General features: G+C 33.8%; 2 long non-coding RNA genes across 4 annotated transcripts in view; one reads left to right on the top strand and one right to left on the bottom strand.

Annotated features, from left to right (window-relative positions):
* The window catches only part of LOC122236538, a 310,323-nt gene that overhangs the window by 206,574 nt on the left and 77,676 nt on the right, over positions 1-26,073 (bottom strand). The gene's annotated exons all lie outside the window — the stretch shown is intronic.
* Positions 1,587-5,858, top strand: LOC122236546. Its single transcript, XR_006214587.1, has 3 exons — positions 1,587-1,683; positions 2,535-2,600; positions 5,785-5,858. It is a non-coding gene; the product is annotated as an uncharacterized LOC122236546 (long non-coding RNA).

The following is a 26,073-nucleotide window of genomic DNA, read 5'->3' as shown; positions in this document are numbered from 1 at the left end:
GTGTGTACAGACACACACATACCATCTTTTCTTTATCTATTGATCAGTTGATGGACATTGAGGTTCTTTCCATAATTTGGCTATTCTTGATAATCCCGCTATATTGGGGTCCATGTGCCCCTTTCAAATAAGTATTTTTGCATCCTTTGGGTAAATATCTAGTAGTGCAATGCTGAGTCACAGCATAGTTATATTTTAAACTTTTTGAGGAACCTCCCTACTGTTTTCCAGAGTTGCTATACCAGTTTGCATTCCCACCAACAGTGTAAGAGGGTCCCCCTTTATCTTCATCCTCACCAACGTCTGTTGTTTCTTACGTTTACTTTTAGCTGCTCTGACATGTGTGAGGTGGTATGTAACTGTGGTTTTGATTTTATTTCCCCAATGATGAATGATGTTGAGCATCTTTTTTACGTGTCTGTTAGCCATCTATAGATGTATTCTTTGGGAAAATATCTATTCATGAATTCTGCCCATTTCTTACATGTCCCTATTTTCTAAAAGCTTACTTTCTATTTTTGAAAAAATCATCACCCTACCTATTCTATATCCACATATATATACATATATATATATATATACATATATATGTGTATATATATATAAATGCTCATATACAAGAAACATATTTACATGTCATATATACTTATATTCACATGTATATGTATATTTATACTTATATATAAGACTGTGATGAATAAAATAATAGCACCCCAAAGATGTCCATGTCCTAATCCACAAAACCTTTGAATATGTAACCTTGAATGGCAAAAGCAACTTTGCAGTTGTGATAAAAGAATCTTGACATCAAAAGATTATCCTGGATTATCCAGTGGACCCAATGTAATCACAAGAGTCTTTATAAAAGGAAGGCATAAGAGTCAGAATCAGACAGAAAAAGCTGAAGACGCTACACTTCTGTCTCTGAAGATGAAAGAAAGGGTTAAGAGCCAAGAAATGTAGACAGCATTTACAAGCTGAAAAAACAAGGAAATAGATTATGCCCTAGAGTGGTCAGAAAAGACACAGACCTCTGGATCCATTTTGGACTTCTGAACTGTGCTGCCTAAAGGCAATTTGTGTTAAAAAAAAAAAATCAACTTGTGTTAGTTTGTTATAACAGCAATAGGGAAATAATAAATTCACAGATAAAGAAGGAAAACACATGTAGTAGCTGCTTAAAAAAATTCAGTTTAAAAATTTATCAGGTAACAGAACAAAAAAAAATTATATAATGGGGTAAGTGCTATGATAATTATCTTATCCCATTTTTTCCTTTTCTATTTTTCTATATAGAATATATCACTATCTAATATGTTCTATATCTAAATCTGTTTTTCTTCCACTAGAATGGATGCGTCATGGAGGTGAGATTTATTCTGTTTTCTTAAATGTTACATCTCCAACACAATGTCTAGAACACTTTCTGATATATGGTAGCTGCTCCAAGATTGTAAATTTATGAATGAACAATAGCACAGAAGGGATTATAGACAAAAAGTATTAAGTGTGGAGAAATCATGAAAAATAGGATTAGGATAATTTCTCATTTGTTAACGAAGTTTTGTTCTTTCTTCAAGTGTGTTCATGCAAGGTTGTGAATGAAATACTGGAGAGGACTAGACTAAACAGTGATGACTCCATTTTCATGAAGGAAGTGAGCCTAGTTCTAGACCTTTATGGGTGAGTAGCTTTAGTCTTAGTTCATTCAGGCTGCTATAACAAAATATCTCAGATTAGGTGTCTTACAAGCAACAGAAATTTAATTTTCACAGTTCTACAGGCTGGGAAGTCTGAGTTCAAGGCACCAAAAGATAATGTGTCTGGTGAGAGCTCACTTCCTAGACAGGTGTCTTTTCATTATAACCTTACATGACAGAATGAGCTAACGAGCTCTATGGGATGTCTTTTGTAAAAGCACTAATCACATTCTTGAGGGCTCTACCCTCATGACCTAAGTACCTTCCAAAGTCCCACCTCCTAATACTATCACACAGGGTGTGAGGTTTCAAGATAGGAATTTTAGGGATATTCAATCTATAGTAGTGATAACGTTCAAGAAGAAAGACATAAAGCAGAAAGAGAAAAATAATTCAGAATAGATAAGACGTGGTTATTAAATACTTAATGCAACAGAGTCATTAACTTAAGTTACATGTCTGTAAATAGTAGAAAATAATTGATAGATATTCTGAGGCCGTAATAAAATAATAAAAGGAAAGGATAACCTGGAATATGTATACCAAGACACTTATTGTGGATAAAATAGAAGTATATTGTTTGTAAAACAATGTCATATAACTGAGGTTATATGAACTTTAGTTAAAGGTAAACACGTGTTTGATTCCCTGAACTACCATTTGCTATCAAAATGTTTTACTTATTTAACCTCTACTTTATTTTCTGTATCTTTTATGACTATTGTGAAGAGAAAAAATAATATGTGTAAAACACCTAGCAGATATGATGTTTAATGAATGCAAAATGACAATGTTTCCTATACAATTTTATTTAAAATTTCTATCTAATTTTAGGCCCTGTAAACATATGCCATGCATTTGGAAGATGGAGAAATGAAGTTGATTTCATAGGCGTATGAGGTTATTACTCTGAAGATATGTGAAACAAATAGATCAATTAAGTAAAGTATATCTTTGACCCCACTATCTACCCTTCTTCCCCCCCCCAATACCAAGTCACCTTCTCTTCTTGCTTTTCCAGGTGACAATGGTCCTCAGTTTGATAACAGTCCATTAAGCATACTGTTATTAAGGGTCATAATGTGTAGAGCATTTTCCTCATCACAGTGACCTTTATATAGATGATCAAAAACTAAGAGGCACATGTGGAACACAACTTATGAAAGACCATTTACAAATTCAATATAGTAGAGCAAATAATATGATATATTTATTGAGCTAAAGCTAGAAATATTATTTTTCATTTAAAATGCATTAAAATATAGAAATGAGTTAACTTTTCCCCAAGTTTTTTTGCAGTGTGTCTCCAAAGCCCAGTGAAATTACTTTTTTTCTTCTAGTGTCCCTGTGACTGACATGCTAGAGCAGGCTCTGAGTGCTTGGCAGTTGTTATTGATTCTGATCCATTTTGACACCTTCCTTTGTGAGAAGTTTGTTTCTTCTGGAGATGAATCAAATGTGTTGATGCCCCAACTAGTTTCCTTCAGTGTATGAAAACACCAGAGGAAAAGTGATGTCTTACAAGCTTTACACAGCCCTCTGGTTTTCATGTAAAAACTGGGAAACCCATCTGTTACTTCTTTCCACTTCTCATATATCCAGTAGAGGGACAGAAATAAGACAATTTGTTGGTGATATTTATTATGAAAATTACTGCAAATAAATTTAAAAGGTCATAAATATTGCTAAGAAGTTTCTATTATTTCATATACCTTCCTCTCTTAACTACTGAATTCAATAAATATTTCTTGGGAGCCTATTCTGTACTAGGCAGAAGGTTGGGTATGCCAGGGAGAAGATAATAGTTAAGATACTACATGCTTTGAACAAATTATCCAAATTATCAGAAAAAAATTCTTTAAACCTTTTTCATTGTGACTTTCTCATCTCACTCCACTGCATAATTGGAAAAGGTGTAATACAATCCACTGTCATCAAGAGAATTACATACAATAATGGTCTTTATATTATACACTTATGTGTTAACAAAGGGATAAAACATTGGTAGTTGACAATTAAGTAGATATTGATTTATGAAACATTTTAATGTTGTCATATTAGCACTTCTCCATGTGTTTAAAGGAGAAAAGCTAACATTTTCTCAGGGTTCCTAAAGAACCTTTTATTTTATACTTGTAAGATATTAAGTGGATATATAAAAACAGACCTTTGCATTGTTAAGTTTTTACACATGAACATTCTACTTGACCCACAAATTAGTATTCTTTTTGGGAGGCTCAAATCACAACAAATTGATGTATATTGGAAAATGTTGAAAAAAGCTGTGGCTTAATCTCTACTTTTGAGGCAGACAACCCAATGACACTTTTGAACTACATGCTCCAGGAACTGAATTTTGCCCACTTCAAGTGGCTGGCAAAGGGAGGAATCTTCTATCTCGAGTCAACCCTTAAGAGTACTGAGCTTTCCTCATACTGCTACCAAACACACCCTTTTGGAGTTGTGTGATTTCCCTTCCCTTACAAGGAAAACTAGTGCTGACTAGAATTGGGCATTTCCCTTCCTCCAAGTCAGTTAGGCTCTGATAAAACTCCAGAGCATTAGGCTCTGGTTAACCAGTTTCTCCTGAGGGTAGGCCTTGTTAAAGCATGATCTGCCATTTTTCAAAATGGTTCCGGTTCCTTTCCACCTATTCCCACTCCCCAACCCTCACTGGAAGCAAGATGTCATTTTTTTTCCTCCAATATTTACTCTGAGAACCTGCTCAAGCTCCTGGAGGTGGATCTTACAATATCGCTGGAGCAACCTTTATGACTGGGTCCCCCTGGATTTTTTAAGTCTCAGACTTGTCCACACTGAGCTTCCAGCAATTCATCAATAACAGTTCAGATATTTCTACCCAAAAGTGATTCCCACAGTGGTTTCTACTTGTGAATCTACTAAAGTAAGCAATGATTCCCTGTATTAGCCTATCTAACTCTATCTTGAGAGCAGTGATTTGCCCTATGTCCTCACCTTTTTTGTGGATCATAGAAAAATTTTTGATATTTCAGTGTGTTCAGCATTTTATTTGTCAGCATGGAGTGGAAAATTCCAAGCTTCTTACACACAGAATGGGAAAGTGGCAGCTTTGATATACCCTTTGGAAAAGAAGTGATGACTTATACTGGACTTGTGTTTAAACTGAACATCTGACCCATAAATCGCATATGATTCCCCAATCTGACAGTCCAATGTTGTGATGGGGTCAAATCCAACTCGATGGCTAAAAAGTGGTAAGGGCCCAGAAGTTCCACTTGTCAAATGTGAATGTCAAATGGAAAAGAATGCAGGCAACCCGATCCCAGTGGTACCTTTGGCTTTACGTAAAAAAGTGGCCACTGTTCCTTAGAGCGAAGTATGATCCTTCTCCAACTCAAATGTCTAAACAAATATACTGAATAAATGAGGCTCTCAATTCATAGATGTTCCTCTAAATAATTGGGAATTTTTCACTGATGATTAACTAAGTTGAAATCCAATGGTGCACACTGGGATGCTGCTCATTTTTAATCTCAGTGGCAGACACATACAACTGAAAACAGGTGGTCATTCCATTCCTTGTGCAGAAATCAAGGATATTGTCTCAGTTTTCTTCAATACTTTCCTTGATAGATTTGATATGTTTTTACAGACCTTGGGTTATAGCCAATAACCTGTCTGTATAGCCTGCCACTTGGAAAACCACTGAATGTCAAAGTCAAGGCTGTTTGGCTCCATACTATGCAAACAAAGCATGGTTGCAGATCAGATGGTGAGGGTCACCCTTGTAGATCCATGGTAAAGGCTCATACTCTGATGAGACTGAAAAGAATCAAGCTGCTGACTGAACCTACATTTTCCAGTATACTAGCAACCGATACATGGTTCTCTGCATAATCACACCAAACACAGCAACAGTCAACCATCTAAGACCAAGCACAGAGTAGAGCTCTACGTTTCTGATAAAAAAGTTCCAATTGTATGTCATACTTGTAAATCTTGCCAAAAGCTGAGCCAGTTTTCTTGATAACAGAAATCACACTATATTATGCACTCTTGGCAGACTGACTAAATCAGACCACTGATCTCTTTCTCTCTCCAGGTTATTGGTGATTTCTCAACACTTTTAGTATTGTTGCTGTCCAAGTTCCATCAGCCAACTCTGGACAATCATAGCCCTTGAAACTGAACGATATCATATGTTGAGCTTTCTGGACCATTCTCAATCTGATAATGATGTACCTTTCATTGCAAATGTCATTCAACAATGAGATAACAGAGCATTAAATGGATCTTCCATACACAATGTAATCCACAGGCATCTGAATTTCTTGAGTATCATAGCTACTTCCTCAAAAATAAGCATCACTTATCACCAGGGAAATGCAAATCAAAACCAAAATAATATCTCACACTTGTTGTTAACAATTATTATAAAAAAAAAGAGAGATAACAAGTATTGAGAAGTTTGTGAAAAGGGAACTCTAGTGAACTGTTGGTGGGAATGTAAACTTGTGTCACTATGGGAAAAAAAGGATGCTCCAGCAATCCCAATTCTTGGTATATAGTCAAAGGAAATTAAATCACTATCTCAAAGAGATATTTGTTCCCCAATGTGCATTGAAGCATTATTCAGAATAACTAAGACATGAAAACTATGTAAACGTCCATCGAGGGATGAGTGGATAAAGACAATGAATACATACATGCTATGGAATATTAATCAGCCATTAAAAAATAAGTAATTATGCAAATTATGGATGACAATATGGATGACAGTCCTGACAATAAGTATGAAATAAGTCAGACAAAGAGAAACACTGTATGAACTTTCATATAAGTGAAATCTAAAAAAGGCCAAACTCATAGAAACAGAGTAGAATGGTGGTTGCCAGGAACTAGGGTATGGGCAAACTGGGGAAATGTTGGTCAAAAGGTACCATCCTCCAGTTATAAGATGTGTGTGTTCTGGAGATCTAACATTTGGCATAGTAACTATAGTTAATAATACTGTATTATATGATCAAAAGTAGCTAAGAGAATAAATATTAAATATTCTCACTACACAAACAAAAATGTATAATTTTGTGAAGTGATGGATATATTAACTAACTTTACTGTGGTATTCAATTTGTAATATACATGTGTATCAAATCATCAGGTTGCATACTTTAAACTTACACAATGTTGTATGTAAAATATACCTCAAAAACTGAGAATAAACTGAGGGTTGATGGGGGGTGGGAGGGAGGGGAGGGTGGGTGATGGGCATTGAGGAGGGCACCTGTCGGGATGAGCACTGGGTGTTGTATGCAAACCAATTTGACAATAAATTTCATATAAAAAATAAAATAAAATAAAATAAAAATTCCTTGAAACATTAAAAAAATACAAGAAAAAAATCAATTCAAAATGATGTTTACACTCCCTCTGTCAACCCCTCAAACCTTAAGACACTTCAGTCACCAAATGTATATACATACCAGAAAGGGATCATATTCCTGTCTACTGACTTATTAATCTCACTAGTTTGACTTTATCTCATCAAATTTCATCAGTAGGATGTGTGCCCTATGATCTGTCACAAAGCTTTAGCCACTTCAAATCATGCACAAGTTGACAACAATCTGGATATCAAATTCTCATTATGTCTATTTTCCCCTCCTATTCCTTTCAATGAATACCTTAGACATTATGTATGTGGGTCTGAAAAACAAGCTTTCTTGTTCACCAGTTTTAAAATGTCTCATTTTTCAGACTGAGTCACAAATTTTTAATCTTATCCAGAACCAGGGTTTACTAATGATTAGCAAAGTACAAAAGAAAGGTGCAACCCCATATGCCATGTTGAGAAGTCCTTAATCCATCAGAATCAGCAACCTGAGTCTCCATTTCCCTATTGGGATATGTTTTGACATGGAGAGACAAGTAAGAACTGAGTACAGATGGAGTTAGCAATGAGTTGTAGGATTTCCCAGTTTTATACCTAAATACTGTATTGTTGATGCATTCCATTACTCTACAAATTGCAATTTATTTATAATTAATAATCTATCTAGCTTAAACAGTCCTTAGTTTAATACTGAGTACATAGCAAACCTTCCATATATTCTATACAGTAAATTTTATCATAAATGTTTGTAAAATATTCTAATTAGAATCAGCACTACCGCAGGCACCGAGTGGAAGTTAAAGGTTATACATAACTGTAAAAATTCATGAACTGACAGAATTGATTAAAGTTGTGTCCTTTATAATGTATATACCACACTTCAATAAAAAGTAAGCATACAGGTATTAAGACAGTCAGGTATGAAGGAAGTAAAGGAGGGAGGGAGGTCAATGATCAATGAGAGAGAGAGAGAGAGACAGACAGACAGACAGACAGGGACAGATATCCCAATAACTGTGAGAAGGGCGAGGCAGAGACAGACCGGTTAGCAAGACAATGCAAGTTTAAAGCATGGAGATAGAAAATCAGACAGTAGGAAAATTTTTCAAAGGGATACCTCACAGAATCAAGGAATCCCCTGAGCCCCAGGGAATACCAGCAGCACTTCTCTCTGCCACCTTCCCCCTCCAATTCCTTCTCCCTCCCCCTCTGTTCTCGATCCTAAAGTATTGTTTACAGAGTACACAAACTTTCCGAGGGCCTATATTCCTGATAATATACTCATATTTCCCTTCACATTCTTTGAAAACATTATTTCATGAGCAAATTGGGTGGAAGGACAGAACAAGTAGCCTAACTGAAAAGCTCTTATTCCACTATATCTCTCTAGTTTTCAGTCATTTTAGCTCTGGAAAACAAATATGTTCTTTCTTAAGCATTCCTCAAAGTTTTATATTAGTTTCCCAGATTATTCCACAACTGTTTACTTAAAAGTCGTCCTCAGTTTGTAGTGCAGAAAAGGCAGTCAGCAATTTGCACCCTTTGTTTTATTTTGTTTTTGTCAGTGAGTGGAAAAATGTTACTTTATTAAAATATCCAAAATACATCATGTGGCAAAATGTTAATATTAATATTAATTTAGACTTAGGAGTAGATATAGAGGCATACCAGTTCACTTTTTAATATTTTCTTACTTTATAGTTATTGCACCATTTTAAATAAAAATATAAAAATAACCATGTCAATAAGAATGGCAGTGTTTATGAATATCTGTATATGATATGGTGAATAATCAACAGACTATCTTATTGGCTAGATATGGAGGGCAAGATAAAAGGTACTTATACATTATATTTTATTTATAAGAGAAACTTATAAGGCTGTTGGCTGCACCATTAATCAAATTAGATAATAAAAGAAGACGGAGACTCTAAAAATGAGAAAATGAACTCCAATTTTGACATATATAATATGTGATGCCTGTTGAATATTAAGAATATGACTTTTGATGGGCAATTAAAATGCTGAATGGAAGCTCTAAAATGGGTAAATGTCAGAGATACAGATTTGGGGGGTTTTCTTCTTGTAAGTTACAGTTAAATTTATCAAGGACAGGCTTTATAGCAAAAGACAAGTACAAAACTTCCCCGTGAAAACTTAAAGTATTTGAGTGAATAACTTTCTTTTTATGCTTTCTCTCTTTTCAATATGTCCAGATTGGCAAAATGGCTCTATCATGCCTAGTTTTCTTATTTAGATGTAATTTCAGCTGGGTAGAATGCTCCGCTCCCTCTTAAAAGTTTCCTCTTTCACTATTTGTTGTCTGAGGGAAATTCTGTCTTCACAATGATTTCTCCAGGATTCTATATAGCTCATCAGAATTCTGCACTAAAATATAGGGGCAAAATTCCAACTGGTATCATAATAGCAATTCTATTTGCTTTGTTCTGTGTGTGTTTGTGTGTGTGTGTGTGTGTGTGTATGTGTATACATATATCTTTTTGAGGAATTTCAGGAGCATCTGGCATAATGAAAATGTATATATTCCCTGATTCTTGACCAAAAAAACAAAAAACAAAAAACTCAACATAGCCTCTTAATATCATCATGCTTCATTAAAGTTTAATAAATATCAATTAATATGCTAAGGATAGTTTGTAAGTATTTTGTTATGCAAATTAATGAGAGCAAGCAAAGAGAATTATATTTATTAGAAAACAACCTCGCATCAATGGCTTTAATTTACACTGAGCTAGTATTTTCAACTTTAAAAAAGAAATATGTATTTTCTATTTTTAAAAAGAGCCAGTAATAACTAATTTTCTCCAAGCCTGCTTTTATTTTCAATTGACTCCAGAACACTGAGGATATTTAAACCATAGATATAGAACTTTAGAAAATATATTTAATGTCCAGCCTGAAATATCATGAACATTTACTATATATAACCACATCCATCTAACTAGTCAATAAATTAGAACTTGGTATCAACAAGAGATATTTAACTATAAGTTTTTACCATCCTATTATGATTTGAAAACCAAAAAAAAAAAAAAGTGCAAAAATGTTTGGCATTTTACATGCCATGAAATGATTACATGAAGTAGACAACTTTAATTCAAGACCCTATGAAACAAGATGCAGATGACTAATACCACAGATATTCACGCTTTTATCCCCATGATCTTGTGACTTTTTCCCCTAGATTTTTTTTTCTTTCTTCTATTTCAATGTCTGAATTATAAACACTTATCTAACGATGACTCTAATAAGGCTTTTATTCTGAATATTCTTATTTGAATCTAAAGGCATTTCTTGGTATGGGCCCAAAATCTAGACTTAATTTTACCTGTGAATAAAATATACAGTCAAAACAACCCTTAAGTTTTTATCTAATCTCCTTTAGGTGCCCCCACTTTCCTTCAGTGTTGGCACCTTGCAATAAATCTGTTCATTCCTGGGCTAATGGGACTCCATTAACAAACAATACTGTGTATGGTCAGGAAGGCAAAGGTTTAAGACCAGTTATTATACTACTCTTAGGAAGAGACGCTCTTACCTCACTGAAACAATTCCTGAAGACATCACCTACTATGTTGACATTATAACTAATCCTTCACAGATGCATTTCTTGTTTGGCAACTACACACTGGATAGTGTACATGTGAAAACTGCTTCAGTTTACTGAAGTTACAAAAAAAGCTCACATTTTAAGCTCAACTGCATTTTCTTATTCCTTTAATCTACTTGTTGATTTTTTCTATTATATATCTTACAATGTGGAGTAAGTCTAAACTTGCTAAGTGATGCTAAAATCATATGATAGGGTTTGGAAACACAGTATTTTTTAAACCACTTTAGTGAGGTATGATTGAGAACCAAAAAAGCTACACATATTTAATGTATACAAGTTGCTCAATTTGGAGATAAGTATACATTGATGAAACCATCAGCACAGTTGATACCATAAACACATTGATCACCTCCAAAAGTTTCCTCCATCCCTACTGTGTTTTTTGTTTGTTTGTTTGTTTGTTTGTTTGTTTGTTTGTTTGTTTTGGTAAGGACACAAAAGATCTATCCTCTTGACAAAGTTTTAAGTACCCAATAGAGCATTATTGACTATAAGCATTATGCTATATAGTAGATCTCTAGGACTTATCCATGCTGTGTAACTGAAACTTTGTACCCTATGGCTAGTAGTTACCATTCTCTCCTCCCAGACTCTGGCAACCACCATTGTACTCTCTGTACCTTTTCCGTTTTTGTTTTTGTTTTTTTTCTTGAAAGGTTGAAATAAAAAAAATAAATAAATCTTGCTATTTGCAACAATATGTATGGAGCTAGAGGGTATAGTGCTAAGTAAAATAAGTCAGTCAAAAATGAGAAATAACAACCAACATCACAGAAATACAAACAATTATAAGAGATTATTACAAAAAATTGTATGTCAACAAATTGGACAAACTAGAAGAAATAAGATCCTAGAAACATATAACCTATGAAAACTGAAGCAGTAAGAAATACAAAATTTGAACAGACTAATTACTAGCAATAAATTCAATCAGTAATCAAAAAGCTCCTCACAAACAAAAGTCTGGACCAGATGGCTTCATATCAAATGCTACTACATATTTAAAGAAGAGTTAATACCTATTCTTCTCAAACTATTCCAAAAAATAGAAGAAGAAAAACTTCCAAATTCATTCTATGAGACCAGTATTACCCTGATACCAAAATCAGATAAAGACACCACAAAAAAAGTGAACCACAGGCCAATATCTCTGCCGAACATGGATGGAAAAATCCTCAACAAAATACTAGCAAACCAAATCTAACAATACATTAAAAAAAATTCACCACAATCACGTGGGATTTATTCCCAGGATGCAAGGATGGCTCAATATATGCAAATCAATCAATGTGATATATCACATCAGTAAGAGAAAGGATAAAAACTATATGATAATTTTAATGGATGCAGAAAAATAAAAGTGTAACATCCATTCATGATGAAAACCCTCAACAAAGTAGGTTTAAAGAGAACATACCTGGGGTGCCTGGGTGGCTCAGCTGGTTAGGCGGCCAACTCTTGATTTCAGCTCAGGTCATGATTGTGGGATAGAGCCTCATGTTGGGCTCCACACTGGGTGTAAAGCCTGCTTGGGATTCCCTCTCTCCCACTCTCTCTGCTTCTCCCTGCTCATGGCTTCTGTCTCTCAAAATTAATAAATAAACATTAAAAAAATTAAAAATAAAATAAAGAGAACATACCTCACCATAACAAAGACCATATATGAAAAACCCACAGTGAACATCATACTCAATGAGGAAAAACTGAGAGCTTTTCCCCAAGGTCAGGAACTAGTCAAGGATATTCAGTCTCACCACTGCTCTTCAACATAGTGCTGGAAGTCCTAGCCACAGCAATCAGACAACAAAAAGAAATAAATGGCATCCAAACTGGTAAGGAAGAAGTAAAACTTTCATTATTTGCAGATGACATGATACAATATGTAGAAAACCCCATAGACCCCACCAAAAACAAAAAACAAAAAACTACTAAAACTGATAAATGAATTCAGTAAAGTTGCAGGACACAAAATCAACATACAGAAATCTGTTGCATATCTATACATTAATAATGAGGCAGCAGAAAGAGAAATTAAGAAAATCCCACTTATAATTACACCCAAAATAATAAAGTACCCAGGAATAAACTAAAGAGGTGAAAGACCTGTACTCTGAAAACTATAAAATAATGAGGAAAGAAACTGAAGACCACACAAAGAAATGGAAAGACATTCCATGCTTATGAACTGGAAGAACAAATATTGTTAAAATGTCCATCCTACCCAAAACAATCTACAGATATAATGCGATCGCTATGAAACACCAATAGCATTTTTCACACAACTAAAACAAACAATCCAAAAATTTGTATCAATCCACAAAAGCAGTGTTGAATAGCCAAAACAATCCTGAAGAAAAACAAAATTAGAGCTATCACAATTCCAGACTTAAGTTATGCTACAAAGCAGTAGTAAACCAAACAGTAGATACTAGCACAAAAACAGACACACATCAGTGGAACAGAACAGAAAACCAAAAAACAAACATACAATCATAAGATTAATCTTTGGCAAAGGAGGAAATAATATGCAATGGGAAAAAAAATCATTTTGGGAAAACTGGACAGCTACATGAAAAGAGTAAAATTGGACCTGTTTCTTACACTATACACAAAAATAAATTCAAAACGGATTAAAGACCTAAATATGAGACATGAAACCATAAAAATCCTAGAAGGGAGCACAGCCATAGTAACAGTTGTTTTTAGGTAAGTCTCCTGAAGCAAAGGAAATAAAAGCAAAATTATTGGGACCACATCAAAATAAACAACTTCTGCACAGCAAAGAAACAATTAAAAAAAAAAAAAAAGCTAAAAGACATCTTACTGAATTGGAGAAGATATCTGCAAATGGCATATCCAAAAACCGGTTAGTATCCAAAATATATAAAGAACTTACACAACTCATCATCAAAAAATCAAATAATCCAATTTAAAAATGGGTAGAAGATATGGACAGACATTTCTCCAAATAAAACATCCAGATGGCCAACAGACACATAAAAAGATGGTCAACATCACTCATCATCAAAACTATGAGATATCACCTCATACCTGTCAGAATAGCTAGAATAAACAACTCAAGAAACAACAAGTGTTAGTGATGATGTGGAGAAAAAGGAACCCGCATACACTGCTGGTGGAAATGCAAACTGGTGTAGCCACTCTGGAAAACAGTATGGGGATTCCTCTAAAAGTTAAAAATGTAAATACACTAAGTTCCAGTAATCACACTACTGTGTATTTACCCAAAAATCCAAAAAACACCAATTCAAAGGGATACACAATAAACTATGTTTATTATAGCATTATTTACAATAGCCAATTATGGAAGCAGATCATGTCCATCCATAGATGAATGCATAAATAGGTGGTATATATATATAAACAATGTAATATTACTTAGGTATAAAAAAAGAATAAAATTTTGATATATGCAACAACATGGATGAAGCTGGAGGGTATAATGCTAAGATAAACAAGTCAGTGAGAAAGACTAATACCATATGATTTCATTCATATGTGGAATTTAAGAAACAAAATAAGTGAACCAACGAAGAAAAATAAAGACAGTAAAAAAAAGGTCTCAAACACAGAAAACAAACTGGTTTCTGGAGGAGACTTTAGTAGGGGGAAGAGTAAAATAGATAAAGGGAATTAAATTAAAAGTTCTCTTATTTTGAGCACTGAGAAATGTACAGAATTACTGAATCATTATATTGAACACCTGGAACGAATATAACACTGTATGTTAATTATAATTGAAAATAAAAAATTGTAAATGAATAAAATTAAAATAAAATTTTAAAGGGAGGGGTGATAGGCTAAATGGGTAAGAGGCATTAAGGAATCTACTCCTGAAATCATTGTTCCCCCATAATGTAAGTAATTTGGATGTAAATTTAAATAAATAAATAAATAAATAAATAAATAAATAAATGGGTGTATTTTCTTTATTTTTAAATTTTCTATGTCTAATTCTTTGTTTTAAATTTTTTTAAGAGGGAGAGGGAGAGTGGGAGAGGGGCAGAGACAGAAAGAGAGAATGAGAGAGAGAGAGAGAGAGAGAGAGAGAGAGAGAGAGAGAATCCCAAGCAGGATCTGTACTGATGTGGGGTAGAACTCACAAACCATGAGATTATGAGAAACCATGAGGTCATGACAAAACCAAGAGACACAACCAACTGAGCCACCCAGGCACCCTTCTGTGTCTGATTCTTGTGTGTGTCCTGCAAATAGCATGTAGTGAGATTTTTATTTTTATTTTTATTTTTTAATGAGATATAATTGACATAGTCTATAAGTTTAAGATGTACAACACAATGATTTGATATGTATATATATTGCTAGATGATTACCACAGTAAGTTTAGTTAACATCCATCACCTCATATAGTTACATTTTTCTTGTAACAAGAATTTTTAAGATCTACTCTATTAGCTACTTTCAAATATACAATACAGTACTTTTAACTGTACTCATCATGTTGTATATCACATCCCCAGAATTTATTTATCTTACATCTGTAAGTTTTCACCTTTTGATCACATATACTCAATTCTACCACCTCCCACTCCTTTGCCTCTGGCAACCACAAATCTGATCTCTGTTTCTATGAGTTTGGTACTTTTAGATTCCACATATAACTGAGATAAATGTTTCTATGAATGAAATACATCAGACATAGAAGGCAAATACTACATAACAGCATTTAAACAAAGAATCTAAAAACCATCAAACCCAATAGTGTTTAGTGTACGTTTTTGGTCTCAACTTTTATCGTTGGTTGTCCTACAGCTATATCCATTTTGTGGTACAAAAATCTATTGGCTACTACCTAGAAACTAGATAGGGATTTTGTTATCTTGGAGTCTGATGTCTACCTTCAGGAAATTCCCTGATGTCAACTTAGTTTCCTCTCTTGAAAAAGCCATTTTTATAGAACTTAAATGCAAAAGGTGAAGAAGTGGGCAGTCGTTTGAGATCAAAAGACTTAACCCATGCCATTTTTCTGAATTGCTCTCTTCTATCTTCAAGTTTATTTTCTGTGAGAGAAAAGAAAGTTGTGGAATATATCTTATACACTAAAGTTAATAAATAGAGAACTAAAATTTACAGAACTGCTTGCCCAGTGAATTTGCAAAATTAGTTTAAACACTACAAAAAATTTCTAACCATGTGCTTTATGTACTTTCAATGAAGAAGAACAGTAAGTTTACATTATTTTTTTTTTTTATCTTCTACTCATTGATTCTATTTTCTCTATTGAAATATTTAGTAGTGCCAATGACTTTTGAGTATAAAACAACACATGTGCAAAGAGCACCTATAGAAAATAGATATTTGGGAAGAATTTTTACTACTTTTAGACTGTGCCCTTTGACAATATTTCAAATACTATGAACACTCTAGGCTATTGAGCAACCACTTCTACAGTCAAGATGGAATATTAAAATGCAACAATTCAACTTACTTCAACTTACAATTGTAATTTCCCACAGCTATACTACATCACTTCTAGTTAATTTAGGAACTTTAAGAAATAAGAGACATGGAAGTAGACTTCAAAATAATAAACTGAAATTTGGTTTTCTTATCTTTTTATGAAATACACAGTTTACTTAGAAGTTACTTATGGTATATTGTCTCCAAATATATTTAAAATGCCTAGCATTTTGTAAATTATTTTAAAAAAACACATACGCAATACAATTTTGAAGTACAATTTTAGAGTTTTGAAATAATTGTTTGTTGTAGATCATATACTTAAATCAATCATTTTAAAAGAGAAATAAATATTGGTATTACATAAAATATATAAATAGTAATAATATTTTGGTCCATTTACTTCCAATGTTTTTTTTCCTCTGAGACCTGATCATTCTATTATTAGAATGATTAGTGATTACATCATTCATTGGTGTATCTTTTCTTAAAAATTTGTATTGACATATAATATATATATATGTTATAACATAACATATAACATATATATAACATATAACATACTTTGTTAGTTTTAGATGTAACATAATGGTTTAATATCTGCATATATATTGTAAAATGAGTACTACAATAAGTTTAGTTAACATCTATCACTACACAGCTATAAACTGTGTATCTTTTAAAAAATGTTTTAATGTTAATTTATTTTTGAGAGAGAGAGAGAGAGAGAGCGCATGAGCATGGGAGGGGCAGAGAGAGAGAGACATACTCAGAATCCAAAGAAGCTCCAGGCTCTGAGCTGTCAGCACAGAGCCCAACACAGGGCTTGAACGCATGGACCATGAGATCATGACCTGAGCTGAAGTCGACTGAGCCACCCAAGTGCCCCTATACCTTGTTTTTATAAAAAAGTTATATAGAGAAACATAACTTTGATTATGATTTATAGTAGATCATTACATATCATCATGTAATTATACCAACATATTTATATATACCTCTAATGTGGGTCTTTTTAGTTATTTTTTTCTCATATTAACAAATATCTAAATATATATTTAAGAAATTAAGATATATCATTTTATCCGCTTTTATGCAGCATACCACTTCTATGCAGTATAGTACTACAAGTCCTAACCAGAGCCAATGGGGGAGAAAAAGGAACTACAAGGCATCCAGACAGGAAAGAAAGAAATAAGGAAGTATCCCTGTTCACAGATAATATGATCTTATCTGTAGAAAACACTAAAGACTCCCACCATAGGGAAAAAAATGTTGTGAATATAAAACCCCTCAAAAAAAAAAAAGACTTTAAAATATTTCACATGAAACCAGAAAGACCCCAAGTGATGAAAGCAATTTTGAGCAAGAACAATGATCAAGACATCACATTTCCTGATTTCAAAACATATTTTAAAGTTACAGTCATCATAAAAAGATGATACTGGAACTAAAAAACAGATAGGTCAAAGGAAAAGAAAAGAGACCAGGAATAAACCCATAGATACACTGTCAACAAGGAAGTCATAATACACAATGGGGAAAGGACAGTTTCTTCAATATATAGTTTTGGGAAAACTCCATGTCCCCATGCAAAAGAATGAAATTGGACTCTTTTACCAAATGCAAAAATCAACTCAAAATGGATTAAAGATTTAAATGTAAGACCTAAAACTATAAAACTCTTAAAAGAAAACAGTGAAGTTTCTTGGCATTGGCCTTGGCAATGATTTATTGGCTATAACACTAAATACACCAGCAAGAAAAGCAAAATGGATAAGTGGGATTACATCAGAACAAAAAACTCCTACAACAGCAAAGGAAATAATTAACAAAATGAAAATTCAACCTGCAGGTATAGAGAAAATATTTGAACACTTTCTATTTACTTATTTGCTTCAAGTATTTTTATTTTTATTATTTTTAAAGTTTATTTTGAAAGAGCAAGAGAAAGAGCAAAAGTGGGGGAGGGGCAGAGGGAGAAGGGGGGAGGGAGAGAGAGAGAGAGAGAGAGAGAGAGAGAGAGAGAATACCAAGCAGGCTCTGCACTATCAGCCCTGAGCCCAACGTGGGGCTTGATCTGATGAACTGTGAGATCAAGACTTGAGCTGAAATCTAGATGTTCAACTGAATGAGACACCTACACGCCCCTCAAATAGGTTTTTAATTATTTAATCCATTAGTTTCATGGCTAATTTAAAATCTTTTTCAGATAATTCTAACAACTCTAATCCTGATATTGGTATACACTAATTGGATTTTTTCATCCTTTGAAGATATTCCTGGTTCTTTGTATAACAAGTGATTTTCAATAGAAACCTGTACAATAACAGGTTATATTATGAACGTCTGGTTTCATTTAGCCTTCTGTTTTCAATGCCTTTCTTTGACAGCACTCTGGCAGGGGAAGGGTGTTGCTGTCTCATTACTGCCAAGCAGAGGTAGAAATCTAGTGTGGTAAAGAATAATGCCTTCTCCCTGAGGATGCCCAAGTTCTAAAATTTGCAACCTATGAATATATTATGTTAGATGGCAAGAGGGGATTGAAGTTGCAGATAAGATTAAGGTTACTAATAGATCCTGAGATGCAGAGACTACCCTGGATTACCTGTGTGGGCCCATGTAATCACAAGGGTCCTTATAAGTCAAAGAAAGAGACAGGATATCAGAATCAATGATCTACAAGTGGTTTATTTCTGAATTTGAAGATGGATGAAAGGGCCATGAGCCAAAAAATGCATTTGGACCCTAGAAGGTTGAGAAGGCAAAGACACTGATTCTCCTGTAAAGACTCCAGAAAGAATTCAGTCCTGACAAAACCTTAATTTTAGTCCAACAAGGTCCATTTCATCCTCTGACCTTACAGAATTGTAGCTATAAATTTATATGTTTTAAACTACGTTTGTGGTAATTTATCAGCTATAAGAAACCGATACACCTAAGTTCCCTACTTGGCCTCTACTGACATCTGAGGTGACCTTGGTACCTCATTACTGCTGGGTGGGTTCCACACATAATCTCTACTAACATCCTATTGATTAATGTTGATCTCTTTACTGTGGGAAAATGATACAAGTCTTGACTCTCTACTAGCTTCCAATGATACCACTATAATGTGGACAGAGAAAGGTGCTTCATTATGGCCATGGGTCCATAGAAGTCCAGATTGTCCACTAATATCTGTGGGTTGGGCTCATTACTGGTAGAGGAATGAAAGTCCTGACTTCTTATCTGACCTTCTCTGACTCCAGCCCAGCAGTGGTGTTGGGGAATCTTGTTATAGCCTTGTAATGGTGGAAGACTGGGTTTTTCATTCATCTTTATCTGGCACTGGCAGGAATGGTGTATAAATTTTCTGTGGTATTTGGCTAAATTGCAGTGATATAGTCTAAAAACTGTGGATCTTGCTAGGCTGCACTTTAACTGGTCCTTTAAAGGGAGGAGAGGCATATGCAGATTTTTTTTTTCCTCTGCAGTTCAATGATGTTCTGTTTGCCAGTTTGTACAGCCCCAAGTTCGGGATATATGAAGCAAAAAGAAGACTCACTGAACTAACTCTCCACCATGTCATTCCTTGTGTCCTGATGTCCATAGTCAAGCTTTAAGAATCTTCTTCGTATGTTTGTTTGATAAATAAGGTCTAGAGTTTATAGCTGAAAATAGTGGAAATAATGAATAAAAGTAGATCCACTCCACCTTTCTAGAATCAGAAACCATCCTAAAATTAAGTTTTAACTACTAATACTTCACTACTCAAAGATTAGTAGATTCCAATCCTGACAAATAATTCTTTCATAGTACTACTTGCCACAATTCTTTCATAGTACTACTTGTAATATAAAATTTTGAATGTGAGAATGTCTCCAAAAATCACTAAAGATAGAGAGGTTACCTACGAAAGAATATAAATGATAAAATTCCACCAATTTAGAATTCCAAATGTAAAGAAACATAATAAAATATGCTCAAAATATACAGGCTAAATATTAAATAGAGGAAAACTAAAAAAACAGCATCATAATGGGAGATTTTAACACACTTCTCTTGATTATTAAAGATCAAGCAAACAAACTCCAAGAAAAGCACTCAACAACACACCTAATAAAATCTGTCAAGTAAACTTACATATTTTTTTATTCAACTGCAAGAGAATATACCTATTTCTCAAGCATACATTTCACACTATAAAATTTGATCACAGCTGTAGTCCACAGAATAATTCTTAGCAAATTAAAAAATAATTATGTTAAACATAATTTGATGAAAATATAATTACAGTTAAAAAAGAAAAAAAATGTTTTTAAAGTTCCCATCTACTTAGAAACTAAGTAATACAGTTTTATATATCTATGGATCAAAAACAAATCACAATAATTTTTAAAATACTTAAAACTGAATGAAGATTTTAAAAATTACATATAAAACTTGCAGGCTGCAGCAAAATCAGCATTTGGAGGGAAGTTTATTTCTATAAATGTTTATGTTAGAAAAAAGTGCCTAAAAATTAATTATTTAAATGTATAATTGAAGAAAAATGTACAATTGAAAAAGTTGAAAAAGAACAACACAAAATTAGTAGATAATAGGGGCAATGAGACAAAACATAGACATAATTTAAATTAAAAAGTTCTTAAACATTAAAAAATGTTAATGTTTGCTTATTTTTGAGAGAGAGAGAGAGAGAGAGACAGTGCATGAGTGGGGGAAGGGCAGAGAAAGAGGGAGACACAGAACCCAAAGCAGGCTCCAGGCTCTGAGCTGTCAGCACAGAGCCTGGCATGGGGCTCAAACTCACGAACCGCAAGATCATGACCTGAGCTGAGGTCAGACACTTAACTGACTGAGCCACTAGGGAGCCCTTTAAAATTCTTTTAATGTTGACTTCAGTATATTAAAGAAACTTAAAAGCTTGATAATAATGGAGAAAATTCTTAGAAAACCAAGATGATGTAATGATTCACTCCAGGAATCATTTCAAAGGAACTAGAGGAGGATCCAGTAAATTAGGACAAATAGCAGCTAGAAAATAATACAGTGTCAATAAAGTTATTTGGCAAATGAAAGCAATGATCATATCACTGTGGGTCAAAGGTATGAATTAAACCAAGCCTAAGTCAGTTGAAGAGTAAATGTGAGCTGAGGTGGTGCTGAGACACAACGAGCTAAGTGAGATATGTCAGACAGAGAAGATAAATATTGTATGATACCACTTATATGTGGAATTTTAAAAAGTTAAACTTGTGAAGACAAAAGTAAAATAGTGGTTACCAGAAGGACTATGGGATGGAAGGATAGGAGAAATGCTGTTTAAGGATACAAACTTAAATCAAGTAGTAAATAAGTCACAGAAGTCTTATGCACTGTATAGTTATAATAGACATTGATATTATAATCATCAAACTGAGACTAAATTATTTTAACCAAAAAAAAAAAGAAATGATACTTCTATGACATGATAAAGGTGCTAATTATCATTATTATAGTAATCATATTATAATCAATAAATGTGCCAAATCAACATGTTACACACCTTACATTTATGCAATATGTCAAATATACTTCAACTTAAAAATGATTTAGTGTATTAGCTAGAAGAGGATGAGGTCTTTAACAGGAAACTTTAGTAGAGATTTATTACATCATTCTTCTATGTTTGTGAAAATATACTCAGGAAAAATTGAATATGTAGGAAAAAGAATGAGAAGTTATAGCAGTATAGTCTGTGTTAGGGTGACACTGAGTGAAAATCAGAACAGGAAATATACCATCTTTCTTTGATCAGTGCTGGAAAAAGAATATCAATTGCTAAAAAATGCATTAAAACCAGTCTTTGAGGAAAATTAACATTTTGATAAAAATGAGGAGGTGGAAGAGAATTTCAAGTAATATAGGAATTTCAAGAACTGTACTTAAAGTTGGACTTTAAGGAGCAGAATGAAAGTGTTCATAAAATCAGTAGCTTTCATAAAGTTGCACTCCTTGTGCCTTATTCCCAGTTTATGATCATTTGATATAGTAACTTCTTTAAATAAAATGATTAAAATATGTAAAAAATACAAGGTCTCCAAATTGTGGCAAGAATGTAGGCAACATGCATATATATATTTAATCTGAGACACACTGACCTCAAAAAGACAAAATTTAGTCCTCAGAAAGTAATATTTACAAACAGGAAATTGTCTAAACTTTTCTAAAATGTTGCTCTCAAAAGGTCTAATTTATGAATATTAAGAAAAAATAGCTTAATATTGAAACAATTTTTGAGAGACATATTAAATACAGGAAATAGTGTATGTGCTGCTAAACATATTTTGGAATTTTAAAAAATACCTGCCTTTATTTTCCTGAGTATTAAGGAGAATAAAATATAACTTATTATAAGTAACTCATGATGCATCTTGCATCGCTAAGAAATTTTTGTTACATCTAGCGTTTGGACATAAATAGGCACATACAATAATCAAACTTTGAGAAATAAGTTATTATTTTGAGTATCTATTTGCACTTATTTGTCTCTGCATAAACTAAAACATGCAACATTTCTTCAGAAATTTTTTTTATTTAAAAAAATATTTTTAACGTTTATTTATTTTTGAGACAGAGAGAGACAAAGCATGAACGGGGAGGGTCAGAGAGAGAGGGAGACACAGAACCTGAAACAGGCTCCAGGCACTGAGCTGTCAGCACAGAGCCCCATGCGGGGCTTGAACTCATGGACTGCGAAATCCTGACCTGAGCCAAAGTGGGACGCTTAACCGACTAAGCCACCCAGGCGCCCCTCTTCAGATATTTTTCATGTAATTTCTGTTATGGTTCCAAAGAAATGATACTGAGCTCTTCAAAATATATAGCAATTTATTTTTTCTTTGCAATTATTTTATTCTATTTTATAATAGAATCTATTTTGTCACTTTTGGTAAATTTGTGACTAAATGCACTAAGGCAATGAAAACAAGATAATCAGGTAAGTATTCAAATAAACCAGTTCAGGTAGGTAATGTTATAATAAATAGCAGTCTCTCTAGGATCTGCATCTATGTAACTAATCAATAGTTTAGCCAGTGCTCAAATGGGAGATAGAGAGCTAAGTCCAGAAAATTAGAAGTGAGAAGTATTACACATGAAGAAAATATATAAATAAGGAACAAGAAAATTTAGGAGTAATAATACAGATATTTGTAAACTTTAAAACTGATCTTAGTGGGGGCACCTGGGTGGCTCAGTTGGACTAAGTCCGACTTCGGCTCAGGTCATGTTCTCATGGCTCGTTAGTTCAAGCCCCTCATTGGGCTCTGTGCTGACAGCTCAGAGCCTGGAGCCTGCTTCGGATTCTGTCTCTCTCTCTGGGCCCCTCTCCCGTTCATGCTCTGTCTCTATCAAATATAAATAAACATTAAAAAAATTGAAATTGATCTTAGTGTTGAAAATAGCCTTTTTCTGGATATAATTCCTACAATGTGCAAATTTAAAGAGGGACAAGAAACGCCTAAGTTTTCGTTACTCTTGGGTTAAATATGGGAGTGAATGGCTGGGTTGTATGGTAGCTTATCCATGATTGTTGATAGTTTTATTCTTAATAGCCTCAAAATAAAAACCCACATGTCCATCAAAAAGTGAACAAATATCCAAAATGTGGTATATCCACAAATGACTACTACAATATTATTCATCAATAAAGAGCAATGACAACAACACTGATGAATTTTAAAGTCATTTTGAGTAAAAGAAGCCAGACATAAAAGAGTATCACATACTGAATAATTGCATTTATATGAAATTCTGGAAATGCAAACTAATGGTGTAGTGTCAAAAATAAGATTGGTGCCCGCGGCTAGGGCAGAGGGAGGAATGACTATCAAAGGGGTACAAGGAATGTTTGGGGTATGATGAAAATGTTCTGTATTTTTACCATGCTGGTGATTTCACAGATGTACACAACTGTCAAATGCACTGAACACTAAATGGATGTAGTTTATTGTATGTAAATTATATCAAAAAGTCAATTCTAAAAAAAAAAAAAAATAAAGAAGGACATGAGGCAGACTGTTGGTTCCTACCGTATATGATTCTGGATAGCAATGGTTATGTTAAGGCTTAAAAACAAAACAGCAACAACAAAAAACTACACGGCAATTAGTTATTAATTAAGACAAGGGTTTATTTCTCAACTATGCAAAGTAGGCTATGACTCCAAGCAACTTTTCCAGGCACTTCAAAGACAAAGACTTATCATTCCACCATCTTATTAAAGAGCCAATTTACATGATTATTCCAGGAAAGAAAAAACGTCTCACATAGGAAATTAGATGCTTTGGCCTGGAAGTTGTTTACACTCATAACAAATTAACCAGAATTTGTCATGCAGCCCTACCAAACTGCAAAAGGGCTAAGAAATGTGGCTTTCTATGTACCCACACAGAAAAGAGAATTAGATATTATAAATAACAAAAAATTTTATAACATACCTAAACCATATGGACAGTAAGGTTTTCTCTGTATATTCATTCCCTCTGTGACTATCATACAAAAGTGCAACTATTAGTGCTTATTTTAATCTGTCCTGAAAAATCTTACCATGAAAGTAATGATCTTCAATGTAGACTGAGTGGTTGAATAATATTCTAACACATATACTGCTTAATTCACTTAACTAATCCCCTTTCTTGGAGCAAAAGTTATATTTGGAAAGGTTCCCTATTATAAACACTGCTGTGGTGATCATCTGTATAGATGTCTGTTTGCTAGAAATACATAAGTTTTAATATTACATTATTAGTTATCTATAGCAGGATGCATTTTCCTGTCTATTTAATATCCAAATAAAATTGACTGAAGCCCCCATTATCTACATTGCAGAAAGTCCAGTGCTCTTGCCAGAGTCAGTCACTTCTGGACCAAAGTTCTCCCTCCTCTAAATTCATGGCAATGCTGTTCTCAATTGTTCCACTATTTCATTCACATGCTGACCCTACCCTAAAGAAATCAAGAATTCAAGCCTGTCATGTATAATAGAACTTTAAAGTTTTGTGATCATGACATAAAAAGTTGCATCATTTTACTGCCTGGCACAAAGGTGAAACTGCGTATTTGTCATCCCTGTCACTGGGAGGCTTTTTTGGACACCCTGATATTGATCCCTGATTATTCACTGAGAACTTTACTCCTTTTAGAACTTAATGTTTTCACTATAATTCTAGAGTTTCCTTTATCCACTTTAAAATTTCTTTTCTTTAAAACTGTGCCCTAGAATCACTTTTGTATATGCAAAATCATTGCTACCTAGGTGCGGACTGCTCTGAAATTGAGGTTATTTTTTTTTTCTTCCTCTTAAAAAAGAACCTGCCTTCCTTAGAAGTCAGTTCTGGTTTAAAAGTAGGATTTTGTTGTTGTTATTTATTTTGAGAGACAGAGTGCATGCATGCGAGTGGGGAAGGGGGGGAGAGAGGGGAGTGGGGGTGGGAGAGAGAGAGACTCCCAAGCAGGGCTCCACATTCTCAGCACAGAGCCCAAAGCCAGGCTCCATCTCAGGAACTGTCAGATCATGACCTGAGCAGAAATCAAGAGTCAAAGGCTCGACCTACTGAGCCACCCGCCGGTTTAAAACTTTGATTCTGATTAGAGGCAACACTGTGTCACATTGTTGGGAGGTTTATATTCTCGTTCCTAAATAAAATTGTTCTCTAAGCAGATCCTGGCATAAAACTCTACAATTCGTTAGTTATCGTTGTTGTTGCAAAGAACATTTCCCTCATGCTTCCATATGGTTTTGTTCTTATTCAATCCTCTATCATCTATATAAAATCTCATCAAAGTGAAATATTTTTTTCTCAGATTTTATTAAGATTTTTATAATAGCTTATTTTTAAAGAAATTTCAACATATTGCTTCATAATTATGTTAGCATCACTTATTTAGAATTTCTG

This window comes from Panthera tigris, chromosome A1 (genome assembly GCF_018350195.1).
Source record: "Panthera tigris isolate Pti1 chromosome A1, P.tigris_Pti1_mat1.1, whole genome shotgun sequence".
NCBI lineage: Eukaryota > Metazoa > Chordata > Mammalia > Carnivora > Felidae > Panthera > Panthera tigris.
This window is presented reverse-complemented; position numbering and strand designations above follow the sequence as displayed.